Source organism: Armigeres subalbatus, chromosome 3 (assembly GCF_024139115.2).
Source record: "Armigeres subalbatus isolate Guangzhou_Male chromosome 3, GZ_Asu_2, whole genome shotgun sequence".
Lineage (NCBI taxonomy): Eukaryota > Metazoa > Arthropoda > Insecta > Diptera > Culicidae > Armigeres > Armigeres subalbatus.
This window is the reverse complement of record NC_085141.1, coordinates 100384846-100396987: the sequence shown is the minus strand read 5'-3', so window position 1 is coordinate 100396987 and position 12142 is coordinate 100384846. Positions and strand designations below refer to the sequence as shown.

General features: G+C 41.6%; 1 protein-coding gene across 1 annotated transcript in view; it reads left to right on the top strand.

The window, feature by feature from the left end:
• The window catches only part of LOC134224966 (uncharacterized), a 650394-nt gene that overhangs the window by 628398 nt on the left and 9854 nt on the right, over positions 1-12142 (top strand). The window lies entirely within an intron of this gene.

Genomic DNA, 12142 nt, shown 5'->3' with positions numbered 1-12142 from the left:
TACGTTCTAAGAATTTCGAAACATGTTAGATTTTACGCAACACGCTCGTCAGCTTTACCGTATTTCTTTTTTTTTCATTCACAGGTATTTGCACACCGACACACGGGGCTTTCAATTAGTTTAGCCAAATATTGCAAAAGTTATAGGGTAATTCGTCAAATGTTGAACGACTAATTTCTTCACCTTTACGCACGTGCATTTCTTATGACTCATATAAGTTATGAGAGTTCAACAATAGGAGAAAAAATTAGCCGTTCAACATTTAACGGTTTCCCCTAACCGTTTGCTTCACATTTTTTTTATTTTGTAAATATTAATTTCAATTCTAAACAAGAGCACTACGCCTCTGCATGTGTTCTCTACATACAGCCTAATAAAAATGAACTAATTTGTGGAATGAGTTTGACAAGCTATAACAGTTAATTTATGAATTTCTACGAGAAATTCTTCTGAATCTCCATGAGAGATTCTTCTGAGTTTGTTCGCGAAATTCTTCTAAATTTTCACGGGAAATACCTCTGAAGTTTCACAGAAAATCGTCCTGAGTTTCCGTGTAGCGTAATCTAATCTCTGGTTAGAGAAGCAAGGAAATCTCGTGCACCATCAGGGATGGGTCTTACAGCCCGAGTTGAGGTGCCCGGAGAGCCCAGAAGCCTTTCTTATTGATGACGGTGTTGTCTTTAGTTAAGGTATCTCTGAAACGAGGAACAACGGCAACTTCAACCGGGGAACGGCAACAACACCGTGTTCAACACCCCGAAAATTTTGCACATTGTTAAAAATAGCCAGCCATAAAATTTATTCCTAATTCGGTTGTATACAGTTCGGAGTCTGGAGAGGATTGGCTGGTCTTTATTTATGCAGTTGGGTGGAATTGGACTTCCTCATTTTTCCAGTCCTGGATGGCGTTCTCTTGATCCAGGTTTTGACGTCCGTACGAGAACCGAGGAGGTACAGCACTTTTTTTGGCGGTCAACTCCACCTAGATCCAGGTAAAAGTTGTCGACTGGTGCGCGCATTGGCAGGGATGCACCAGATCCAGAGGTATTTATGCTCACTTATGAGATCCACGATGCTACTTGTGGAGTCGGACTGGAGATCGGTTTATTCGGTGGAGTGGTCGCAGCGATGAAATAGTTGCCATGTCCTCAAGCAAATTACTGCCCTGTATATAAGGAGACTGTCAAAAACCGTCAAATTGTTTCCAAAGACACCTGAACTAACTGCCAGACTGGAGTCCGAAGCATCAGTGTATCTATGAATGTTTGTTTACAGTATCTCAGCTATCGACTTACGGAGGGCTTTCTTTTTTCCTGGAGCGTATCGCCACTAGGTGGAGACCATCAAGTGGATCTTATTGCTCGTTTCAAATTATGAGTGTAACATGTTTTACTATATTCAAATAATGAAAACTATTCTGTTTATTAAAGATTTGATGTAAACTATGGCTGAAATGCCATGGTGATGTATTTTTTGATGTGCAGTGTTTAGGCTTTTAAAACAGAAATCGGCAAAACTATTCCGCATGATCCTCGAAGATTTCAAACTTAGTCTATCCAAAGATTGTGTACGGGTTGAATTGATGATTTAGATCAAAATTCGATTTCTTAAGAATTTTTCAAGAAACTGGATCATGGTGGGGTAAAATGAACACGTTCTTGTGTGGGTAATATGGACCATATCTTTGCAGGGTTGCTGCCCATTGTGCCCATCGTACCCTCCTTGCAAGTCTTCCTCGAGCATTGTCCATGTTTCGTGTCCGTAGAGGATTACCAGTCTTATCAGTGTGTTGTACATAACACATTTGGTGCGGTGGCGAATCTTTTTTGACCGAAGTTTCTTTTGGAGCCCGTAGTAGGCCCGACTTCCACAGATGTGCGCCTTCGTATTTCACGACTAACATTGCACAGTGGTGCGTTTGGCTAAAATCGTGAACTTTTTGTTTTACCACTTTAGGGTGTTATTTTTTGGCATCGGTGTCTTCGGGAATAAATTTTAGAAAATATGGCGCATCGAATGACGAAAAGTTGTAGTTCCAATTTTTGCCACAGGTGGCACTGCAAAATGTAACTTCTTTAATAAACGATTTTTAAATATGGTGTCTTTGGCAAAGTTGTAGTGTAATTTATTATGAATTTTATTGCTGAAGACACCGAGTGTCCATCTATCATCGTTTTTGAAATACGGGCGTTTTTTATGGACAGACCCTAAAATAGCAGTATTTAAAGATATTTTCGAAACTAACAGTTTCAGATCAATACAATGTTCTACAAAAATGTATATATAATCAATATAGACCACTTTCTGGAAGATACCAGGGATGTTTTTTTGCAAACATGACTTGTTATCGGCAATTTAAGGTCGAAAATAGTGAAATTTGAAGGCTTCATATGCAACAGAGGGACAAATTGGGGCAAGGAAATCCCCACAGGATTTAAAATATCTAGTCTATAGTTTCATATGCATATAATTATGTCTGTCTCCACGTGTATCCAAACAAGTATTTCTAAATTTCATAAATCGACATTTTCAACTGATATTTATATAATAATTGAGATTTGTTGAATGTTAATGCCAAAAGAAGTGCAGCGTGAAGCTATTTTTTTTGTTCTCTTCATCCAATCATTTCACACAATGCAAATCTGACGTCATATGCTCCTAGAGATGTCGTAAAATCCCGAAATATCGATTAGTAACTAATCGTTTACTCTTTTTTCTTGTCGATTATTGAATCGATCCATCGTTGGGTAGTAATCGATTTAAAACTAATCGATTATCACAACGATAAATCGATTAATCGAAGTAATCGATTAATTTGCGACTTAATAGAGATGTCGTTAATTCCCGATTAATCGATTAGTAACTTATCAATTATTCTCGATTCTTGTCGATTATTGAATCGATTAACCGTTGGTAAGCAATCGATTCAAAATAATACGATTATCTCAACGATTAATCGATTAATCGAAGTATATATGATAGCGCCTGAATGCGGGCTCATTTGCCGTGAAGCGGAAGGCTCATTTGCCGTGAAGCGTTACGGATCCGGAATACAGTTTTTCATGATTATTATACACTAGTGTTAGTTTTGGGGGACCGAAAGACTCGCGGTTTGGTCGAGGTTAGGGAATACAATTATACAATAGAAAAGGAAGGGAATTTAGGTGCCTAATTAATTACAATGCTGATGTTCACACAGTTGAAATCCTTGGCGATGTTTCACTTTTGTAACGAGACAAATGTTTTTTGGGAGACAGCAACGAGAGGAAGACATACGAATGAGGTTTACTGGTACACAACAAGAGGAAACATTCTTAAGGGATTACGACAGCTAAAGGGACGGGTGGACGACGATTACAGTCAAACATCAGCAACTTTCAAAATTGGTGGACAAAGGAAATGTATTCGAGATCAAGACCAGCCAACACTTCCCTTATAGGCTTTGGCTGCCTTCCTCGGACCTGAAGTCTTGGGATTCATTGGTAAGTGTATAATGTTAAGGTGTCAACTCATTCATTCTCTCGCTTAGCGTTATAGTGATGTCGCAAATTAATCGATTGCATTTAATTTTAAATTTTAAATCGATTATTACCCAGCGATGAATCGATTCAATAAGAATAAATAGTAATCGATTAGTTACTAATCGATTATTCGGGATTTTACGACGTCCCTAGTTGCGTATGACGTCAGATTTGCATTGTGTAATATGATTGGATGAAGAGAACAGAAAAATAGCTTCACGCTGCACTTCTTTTGACATTAACATTCAACAGCGTGGTATGCAGTGTGGTGAAATTTCAATTATTATATAAATATCAGTTGAAAATGTCGATTTATGAAATTTAGAAATACTTGTTTGGATACACGTGGAGACAGACATAATTATACGCATATGAAACTACAGACCAGATATTTTAAATCCTGTGGGGATTTCCTTGCCCCAATTTGCCCCTCTGTTGCATATGAAGACTTCAAATATCACTATTTTCGACCTTAAATCGCCGATAACAAGTCATATTTGCAAAAAACATCCCTGGTATCTTCCAGAAAGTGGTCTATATTGATTATATATACATTTTTGTAGAACATTGTATTGACCTGAAGCTGTTAATTTCGAAAATATCTTTGAAACTGTTTTTTTAGGGTGTGTCCATAAAAAACGCCCGAATTTCTAAAACGCTGATGGATGGACACTCGTTGTCTTCAGCAATAAAATTTATAATAAATTACACTACAACTTTGCCCAAGACACCATATTTAAAAATCGTTTATTAAAGAAGTTACATTTTGCAGCGCCACCTGTGGCAAACATTGAAATTACAACTTTTCGTCATTCGATGCGCCATTTTTTTGTCAAATTTATTCCTGAAGACACCGATGCCAAAAAATAACACCCTAAAGTGGTAAAACAAAAAGTTCACGATTTTAGCCAAACGCACCACTGTGCATTGTTATCAGCCGTTAGCAAGGATCCGAGGTAGACGAATTCCAATCCGAAAATTGCCTAGACCGGCACCGGGAATCGAACCCAGCCACCCTCGGCATGGTATTTCTTTGTAGTCGCGCGTTTCACCGCACGGCTAAAGAAGGCTCGTACAGTAAAGATGTGGTCCGTTGTCGAGCGGCCGACAACGAAGCCGGCTTGATAACTTTCCACGAACTCATTCACTAATGGTGATAGACGACGGAAGATGATCTGGGATATCACTTTGTAGGTGGTATTAAGGATGGTGATCGCTCGAAAGCTCTCACACTCCAGCTTGTCGCCTTTCTTGTAGAAGGGGCATATAACCCCTTTCTTTTACTCCTCCGGTAGCTGTTCAGTTTCCCAGATTCTCACTAACTGTTTGTGCAGGCAAGTGGCTAGCTTTTCCGGCCCATCTTGATGAGCTCAGCTCCGATACCATCCTTACCAGCTGCTTTATTGATCTTTAGCTGTTGGATGGCATCCTTAACTTCCCTCAAGGTGGGGACTGGTTGGCTTCCATCGTTCGGTGAACTGACGTAGTCATCTCCTCCGCTACCTTGACTTTCACTGCCTGTACTCTCATAGCCATTCAAATGTTCCTCGTAGTGCTGGTTTCACCACACGATCACCACACGTTCGTCCGTCAAGATGCTCCCATCCTTATCCCTGTACATTTCGGCTCGCGGCACGAAAACTTTGCGAGATGCGCTGACCTTCTGATAGAACTTGCGTGTTTCTTGAGAACGGCACAGTTGTTCCATCTCCTCGCACTCCGCTTCTTCCAGGCGGCGTTTCTTCTCCTGAAAAAGGCGCGTCTGCTGTCTCCACTTCCGTCTATAAAGATCCACGTTCTGCCGGGTACCTTGCTGCAGCGCGCGCTGCGACCTTCTCCAGAATCTGCCTGCACTCTTCGTCAAACAAATCGTTCTGTCGACTTCGTCCCACATACCCGACGTTGTTCTCCGCTGCGTCGTTAACGGCTGCTTCGACTGTATTCCAGCAGTACTCAGGAAGGGCCCCGTCGAGTTCACCCTCTTCCGGCAACGCTGCCTCGAGATGCTGCGCGTATGCAGTGGCGACATCAGGTTGCTTCAGTCGCTCTAGGTGGTACCGCGGCGGTCGTCGGTTCCGAACATTGTTGATGACGGATAGTTTTGGGCGCAGTTTAACCGGGTCAGGACAAAAGGTCGAAAGGACAAAAGGTCGAAAGACAAAACGTCGAAAGACAAAAGGTCGAAACGACAAATGGTCGAAAGGGAAAAAAGGTCGAAAGGGACAAAAGGTCGAAAAACGTCGAAAGGACAAAACGTCGAACGGGACAAAACGTCGAACGGGACAAAAGGTCGAAGGGAGGAAAAAGAAATAAATCAAAATAGACAAAAAACTGAAACGGAAATAATAAATCTCGCACCAGAGTTGCCCTACACAGTTAGCAAAAACTCCGCTTTTTCTCAACTTTGAACAATTAAATAACATTTATTTAGTGAGTACAACTAATAGATGGATGTTTGAGTTTTCCAAATGTTAATTTAATCTGTCAAAATGGCCCACGCCGCACATCATGCACACTGGCGTGTATTACACGCCGGTGAATTTTCAATACGCGTGCCTGCAGCGTGCACTATTTTGACAGATCGAAGTGACATTTAAGAAGCCTAGATAATCATCTATTATTTACACTCATTGAATGATTTAATTTGTTAAAAATAGTGAAAAATGAATAGGACAACTCTGTCTCGCGCAATACAAGTTTATTCATTTCCTAAATAAACAATCTTTTTTATTTCTAACAGAAATTTCTAGATATTCATAATATTGTTTCATAGTAATTACTCCTTCTTTGAAAATTGCTCATTCTTCAACTTTGATTGATGAGATAAGTGACTAGACTAAGAGAAATCGATCAATTCATTTACGCCTTTGATGGTTCTAAACGCGAGATTAGAACGAAACCTAAGCAACCAAAAGCTCGTCATTGCATAACAAAATCTCCTTTAAGTTCATATAAACTTCCGTCAGTACTTTCTAGCTGATCGAGAGGCTAAATAAGTCTTAAAGCTACTTCTGGCTCCCAAAAGTTCCAATGTGACCTTTAACACGTACGTCCCCAACCCCCATTTTACGACAAAACTCAAAATTCAGAACCACGCAGCTCAGCCAATTTCTAACGGATTTTCAAGCCATCTTCTGGAATCGATCACAAAATTCTTATAGTTTTAGGAACCGAGGTCAATTTTTGGGCAATGGCCATGGTTCCGGATAAATTCTGGGGAGTACTGGGGTTACCTCCCTCCCGGAAAAAATGGTCACTGGCAGATCGGTTTCGAAATCCATCGTGCGACATGTCAAACTTCATGATTTTGCAAAACAAGAACACTGGAGTAAATTTCGGTGATTTTAGATCGAATTGACCACTCTCCTGGTACTTCCAGGGCCTAGTTCCCTTGGGGGAGTGGCCAATTTTCGTTCAATCTTGGATTCCATCTAGCGACATATCAAACTTCATGAATTTGCAAAACATGTACACTGGAGTACATTTCGGTGATTCTCGATCGATGGCCACCCTCCGGATACTTCCAGGGCCTGGTTCCCTTGGGGAAGTGGCCATTTTTCGTTCAATCTTGGAATATACCTTGCGGCATGTCAAACTTCATAATTTTGCAAAACAAGTACACTGGAGTCCATTGAAATTTTACCGGCGGTGGCATCACGCCGTTGGTGATCAGCGGCGGCGTGGATCGGCGTGAACCAGTTTCAAGCGCCAAAACTTCTTCAGAAGTTCGTCAAGGAATTCTTCCAGAAGTTACTCCACTAGTTTTTTTAATAGATCGTCAAAAAATTTCTTTGGGCATTCCTCCGTAAGTGCTGGGAAGTTCCTCCAGAAACTCTTCCCGGATTTCGTCTGGAAGTTTCTTCTCCATAAATTCTTCCGGAAGTTCCTCCAGGAATTCCAGCGGAAGTTCCTCCAGAAATTCCGGCGGAAGTTCCTCCAGGAATTCCTCAGGAAGTTACTCCAGAAATTCCTCCAGAAGTTCCTACAGGAATTCCTCCGGAAGTTCCTCCAGGAATTCCTCCGGAAGTTCCTCCAGGAATTCCTCCGGAAGTTCCTCCAGGAATTCCTCCGGAAGTTCCTCCAGGAATTCCTCCGGAAGTTCCTCCAGGAATTCCTCCGGAAGTTCCTCCAGGAATTCCTCCGAAGTTCCTCCAGGAATTCCTCCGGAAGTTCCTCCAGGAATTCCTCCGGAAGTTCCTTCCAGGAATTCCTCCGGAAGTTCCTCCAGGAATTCCTCCGGAAGTTCCTCCAGGAATTCCTCCGAAGTTCCTCCAGGAATTCCTTCGGAAGTTCCTCCAGGAATTCCTCCGGAAGTTCCTCCAGCAATTCCTCCGGAAGTTCCTCCAGGAATTCCTCCGGAAGTTCTTCCAGGAATTCCTCCGAAGATATTCTAGGAATTTCTCCGGCAGTTCCTCCAGGAATTCCTCCGGAAGTTCCTCCAGGAATTCCTCCGAAGTTCCTCCAGGAATTCCTCCGGAAGTTCCTCCAGGAATTCCTCCGGAAGTTCCTCCAGGAATTCCTCCGAAGTTCCTCCAGGAATTCCTCCGGAAGTTCCTCCAGGAATTCCTCCGAAGTTCCTCCAGGAATTCCTCCGAAGTTCCTCCAGGAATTCCTCCGGAAGTTCCTCCAGGAATTCCTCCGGAAGTTCCTCCAGGAATTCCTCCGAAGTTCCTCCAGGAATTCCTCCGGAAGTTCCTCCAGGAATTCCTCCGAAAGTTCCTCCGGAAAATTTCCAGGAATTGCTCCGGAAGTTCCTCAAGGAATTTCTCCGGAAGTTCCTCCATGAATTCCTCCGAAGTTCCTCCAGGAATTCCTCCGGAAGTTCCTCCAGGAATTCCTCCGGAAGTTCCTCCAGGAATTCCTCCGGAAGTTCCTCCAGGAACTCCTCCGGAAGTTCCTCCATTAACTCCTCCGGAAGTTCCTCCATTAACTCCTCCGGAAGTTCCTCCATTAACTCCTCCGGAAGTTCCTCCATTAACTCCTCCGGAAGTTCCTCCATTAACTCCTCCGGAAGTTCCTCCGGAAGTTCCTCCAGGAATTCCTCCGGAAGTTCCTCCAGGAATTCCTCCGGAAGTTCCTCCAGGAATTCCTCCGGAAGTTCCTCAAGGAATTTCTCCGGAAGTTCCTCCAGGAATTGCTCCGAAGTTCCTCCAGGAATTCCTCCGGAAGTTCCTCCAGGAATTCCTCCGAAGTTCCTCCAGGAATTCCTCCGAAGTTCCTCCAGGAATTCCTCCGGAAGTTCCTCCAGGAATTCCTCAGGAAGTTCCTCCAGGAATTCCTCTGGAAGTTCCTCTAGGAATTCCTCCGGAATTCAAGTTTCCGGAGGAACTTTCGGAGAATTCCTAGAGGATCTTCCGGAAGAATTCATGGAGAAACTTCCGGAGTAATTCTTGGAGAAACTTCCGGAGGAATTCCTGGAGGAGCTTCTGGAGGAATTTCTGAAGAAACTTCCAGACGAAATCCGGGAAGAGTTTCTGGAGGAACTTCCCAGCACTTACGGAGGAATGTCCAAAGAAATTTCTTGACGATCTTTTAAAAAACTAGTGGAGGAACTTCTGGAAGAATTCCTTGACGAACTTCTGAAGAAGTTTTGGCGCTTGAAAGTGGTTCACGCTGATCCACGCCACCACTGATCACCAACGGCGTGACGCCACCGCCGGTAAAATTTCAATGGACTCCAGTGTACTTGTTTTGCAAAATTATGAAGTTTGACATGCCGCAAGGTAGATTCCAAGATTGAACGAAACGTGGCCACCTTCCCAAGGGAACCAAGCCCTGGAAGTATCCGGAGGGTGGCCATCGATCGAGAATCACCGAAATGTACACCAGTGTACTTGTTTTGCAAAATCATGAAGTTTGACATGTCGTAGGATGGGTTCCAAGATTGAACGAAAATTGGCCACTTCCTCAAGGGAACCAATAAATGCATCCTGGTTTGCATGCTAGGAATCTGAGTGAAAGAGCGAATGTTTGTTTACCGGTGACCTACAGTGACTATAATAACAATTTTGTCAAGTGTCAGAATTGGAACAGAACCATCTGTCAGTTCCATACAAATGGCAAACGTGGCGCATGGCGTTCATCTTCTTTTAGGACTCTACGGTGATCAAGTGCTTTTTGGGATTTGCATTTCTGGCGGAAAAAATAATTAGCACGTGCTCCAGACGGTGGGGGTAGTTAGATGTAATTGATATTTATTACCTGATCGTGAGATATAAAATGTTCAATATTTGTCCAAAAAAACAGCAAATAACAAATCTAATTTATTTCATAAAGTTCCGTGACTGTAATATTGAAGAATTAATGGCATGTAACTCGTTTTTGGCGCTTCCTCTAGTAGCCGTAAAAGTAATCGGGAAAATCTTTATATCGAGTACATCCACAATAGCGTTTACATGTTCGCTAGTCCGAAATAGCGGTCAAAACTAAGGACAAATTATTTGACAAGTTGATTAGAGATAAAAGAAATATTTCTTGTTTTCTCCAAATTACTCAAAATATTCTCACCACAAACCCTTGGACTTTATAGTCGGTTTGTTATTAATTGGTCCTTAAACTAAAACAATTCTTGATTTCAGTCCCAAAAATGTTCTAAGAGAAAAAATCATTTTTTTCTAATTTTTTTTTTAGGTGACGTCCGATCTCGACGTTTCATGCATTTTTAAGTCATTTGGCATCAAACACAAAAATTCGATTTTCGACTTTTCCTTTGGTTCCCCTTGGAAAAATTTTCATGGGTAAAATTTTCAAAACTTTGATGAATTTTAGGCACTCCTAAATCATGTCCGATTGAGCTCAAATTTAGCATGGCGTCATATTTTGGGGTAATAAAACTTGTGAGCAATGTCGTTTTTTGAAATTCGAAGAAAATTTTTTCCCATACATTCCATTGGCACCCTAATGATTATAAACCATATCAATATATTGCCGCAAATATTTGTGATTTTTTATGCATTCCAATGACATACTGAACAATACTTTACAAAATTCTATTAATTATAATTATTCTTGATGGTACAATTAATTTGGCTACTACAAAATGTACATTGAAATCACTCGCTGAGGAAACCATTAATCCAAACTTCTAATCACCGAGCTCAATCGCAAGCAAACCTGAAACTATGAAAAAAAGCACACTGGTAATGCAAACCACAAGCAGTAGATAAATCGTGATAGCGAACCATGCCATCCTCTAGGGAGTCTAAATGCCACCACTGATAGTAACATCATTAAATTATATGAAGAGTGTTAATGGGTTAACTGCATTCTAAACATCCCTTAGATGCTACTTCATCTCAATATCTAAAGCCCATCAATATTCATCGACATCGCACCCAACGCCTATAATCCAATTAGGATCAAAATTTACCACATAATGCGTACGTACCTTTGGATCCTTTCGTACTTGGACGTCAATCACGAAGTTAACACAAAGCACTCTGCTGCTGTGCTGGGGCCCGATTAATCTGTTTACACAACTAACCCTTCCCCGAATTCACACCCCCGCAACTGTTTCTCCACGATGGCAAAATAATGCCTCGTCCATCATGACTCCATAGAACCAATGGACGTCGGACTGCAGAATTAGATGGATGGGAGGTCCCTTGACTTGGCCACGTGCTCAAAACTGGACTGCGAGCTAGCCATCATGGAGCAACTAAACCCATGATAAACTAATCAATCTAATCTTCTGGTCTGAGTTTGGAACGTTCGTTGGCTTGTTTGAGTTCAGTATGGCCGGAGCAAACTGTTTGTCGACATCAACAATGCGTCGGCTAGGCATATCAGTGCTAATTGTAGCCAATGCACAATTTCACTGGACACCAAACAACTCTATTGCAGTACCATCAGATTATTGAAACAGGAATCAAATTCAAATATTACCTCTCGATTTGCTACTGGTTTTAAAAAAGGGGTTTCCATAAACCATGCACTAATTCAACATTTCATTCAGCTTCTATTTCGAAATTTTTAAGGGGATAAGCAATCTGAGAACTCTTGAAATATAGTCACATGATCTATGGATGACCTCTCAATTTGGCAAAACAGGCATCTGTTCACTGCTGCACCGTCCATACACCGCGGCAACATAGTACTTATATAGATCTGTAAATTCGTACAGTCATCAGTAGATTTGGTTTCTATCTCTTCTTCCATCTGCTAAACAGTTGCATGCTAGCAAAAGGTTCATCAATCATTCCATTCCTGGAGTATCGCCCAACCTAATCGTCTCCCCCATCACCCCATGTAGTGTTTGAATCCTTTTCAGCTCAATAGAATCAGATTTATCTAATGCACAGTGGTCCAGAAATGCGCTTTTGAAACACAATGCGCGATCTTTCAAAATTGTATTTAACTTTTTTCCTGAGAACGTAGGTAGATTTATTTAAATGTCAAAATGAGAGACCTACCATTCAGAAATGTATCACGAACGAACGTAACTTTCGAACGAACCCTATCCCCGTTTGAGTTTGTTATCAACTTCCATTCAAAAATGCATTCAAACAAAAGATATTTTAGTTACTAGATAAAGATTGTCGCTGTCGTCGCTGTCCGGAACATCTTTTGCTGGCGAGGATAGGGGAGCTAAATGTCAAAGAAGGAAAATCCATACGATTTGA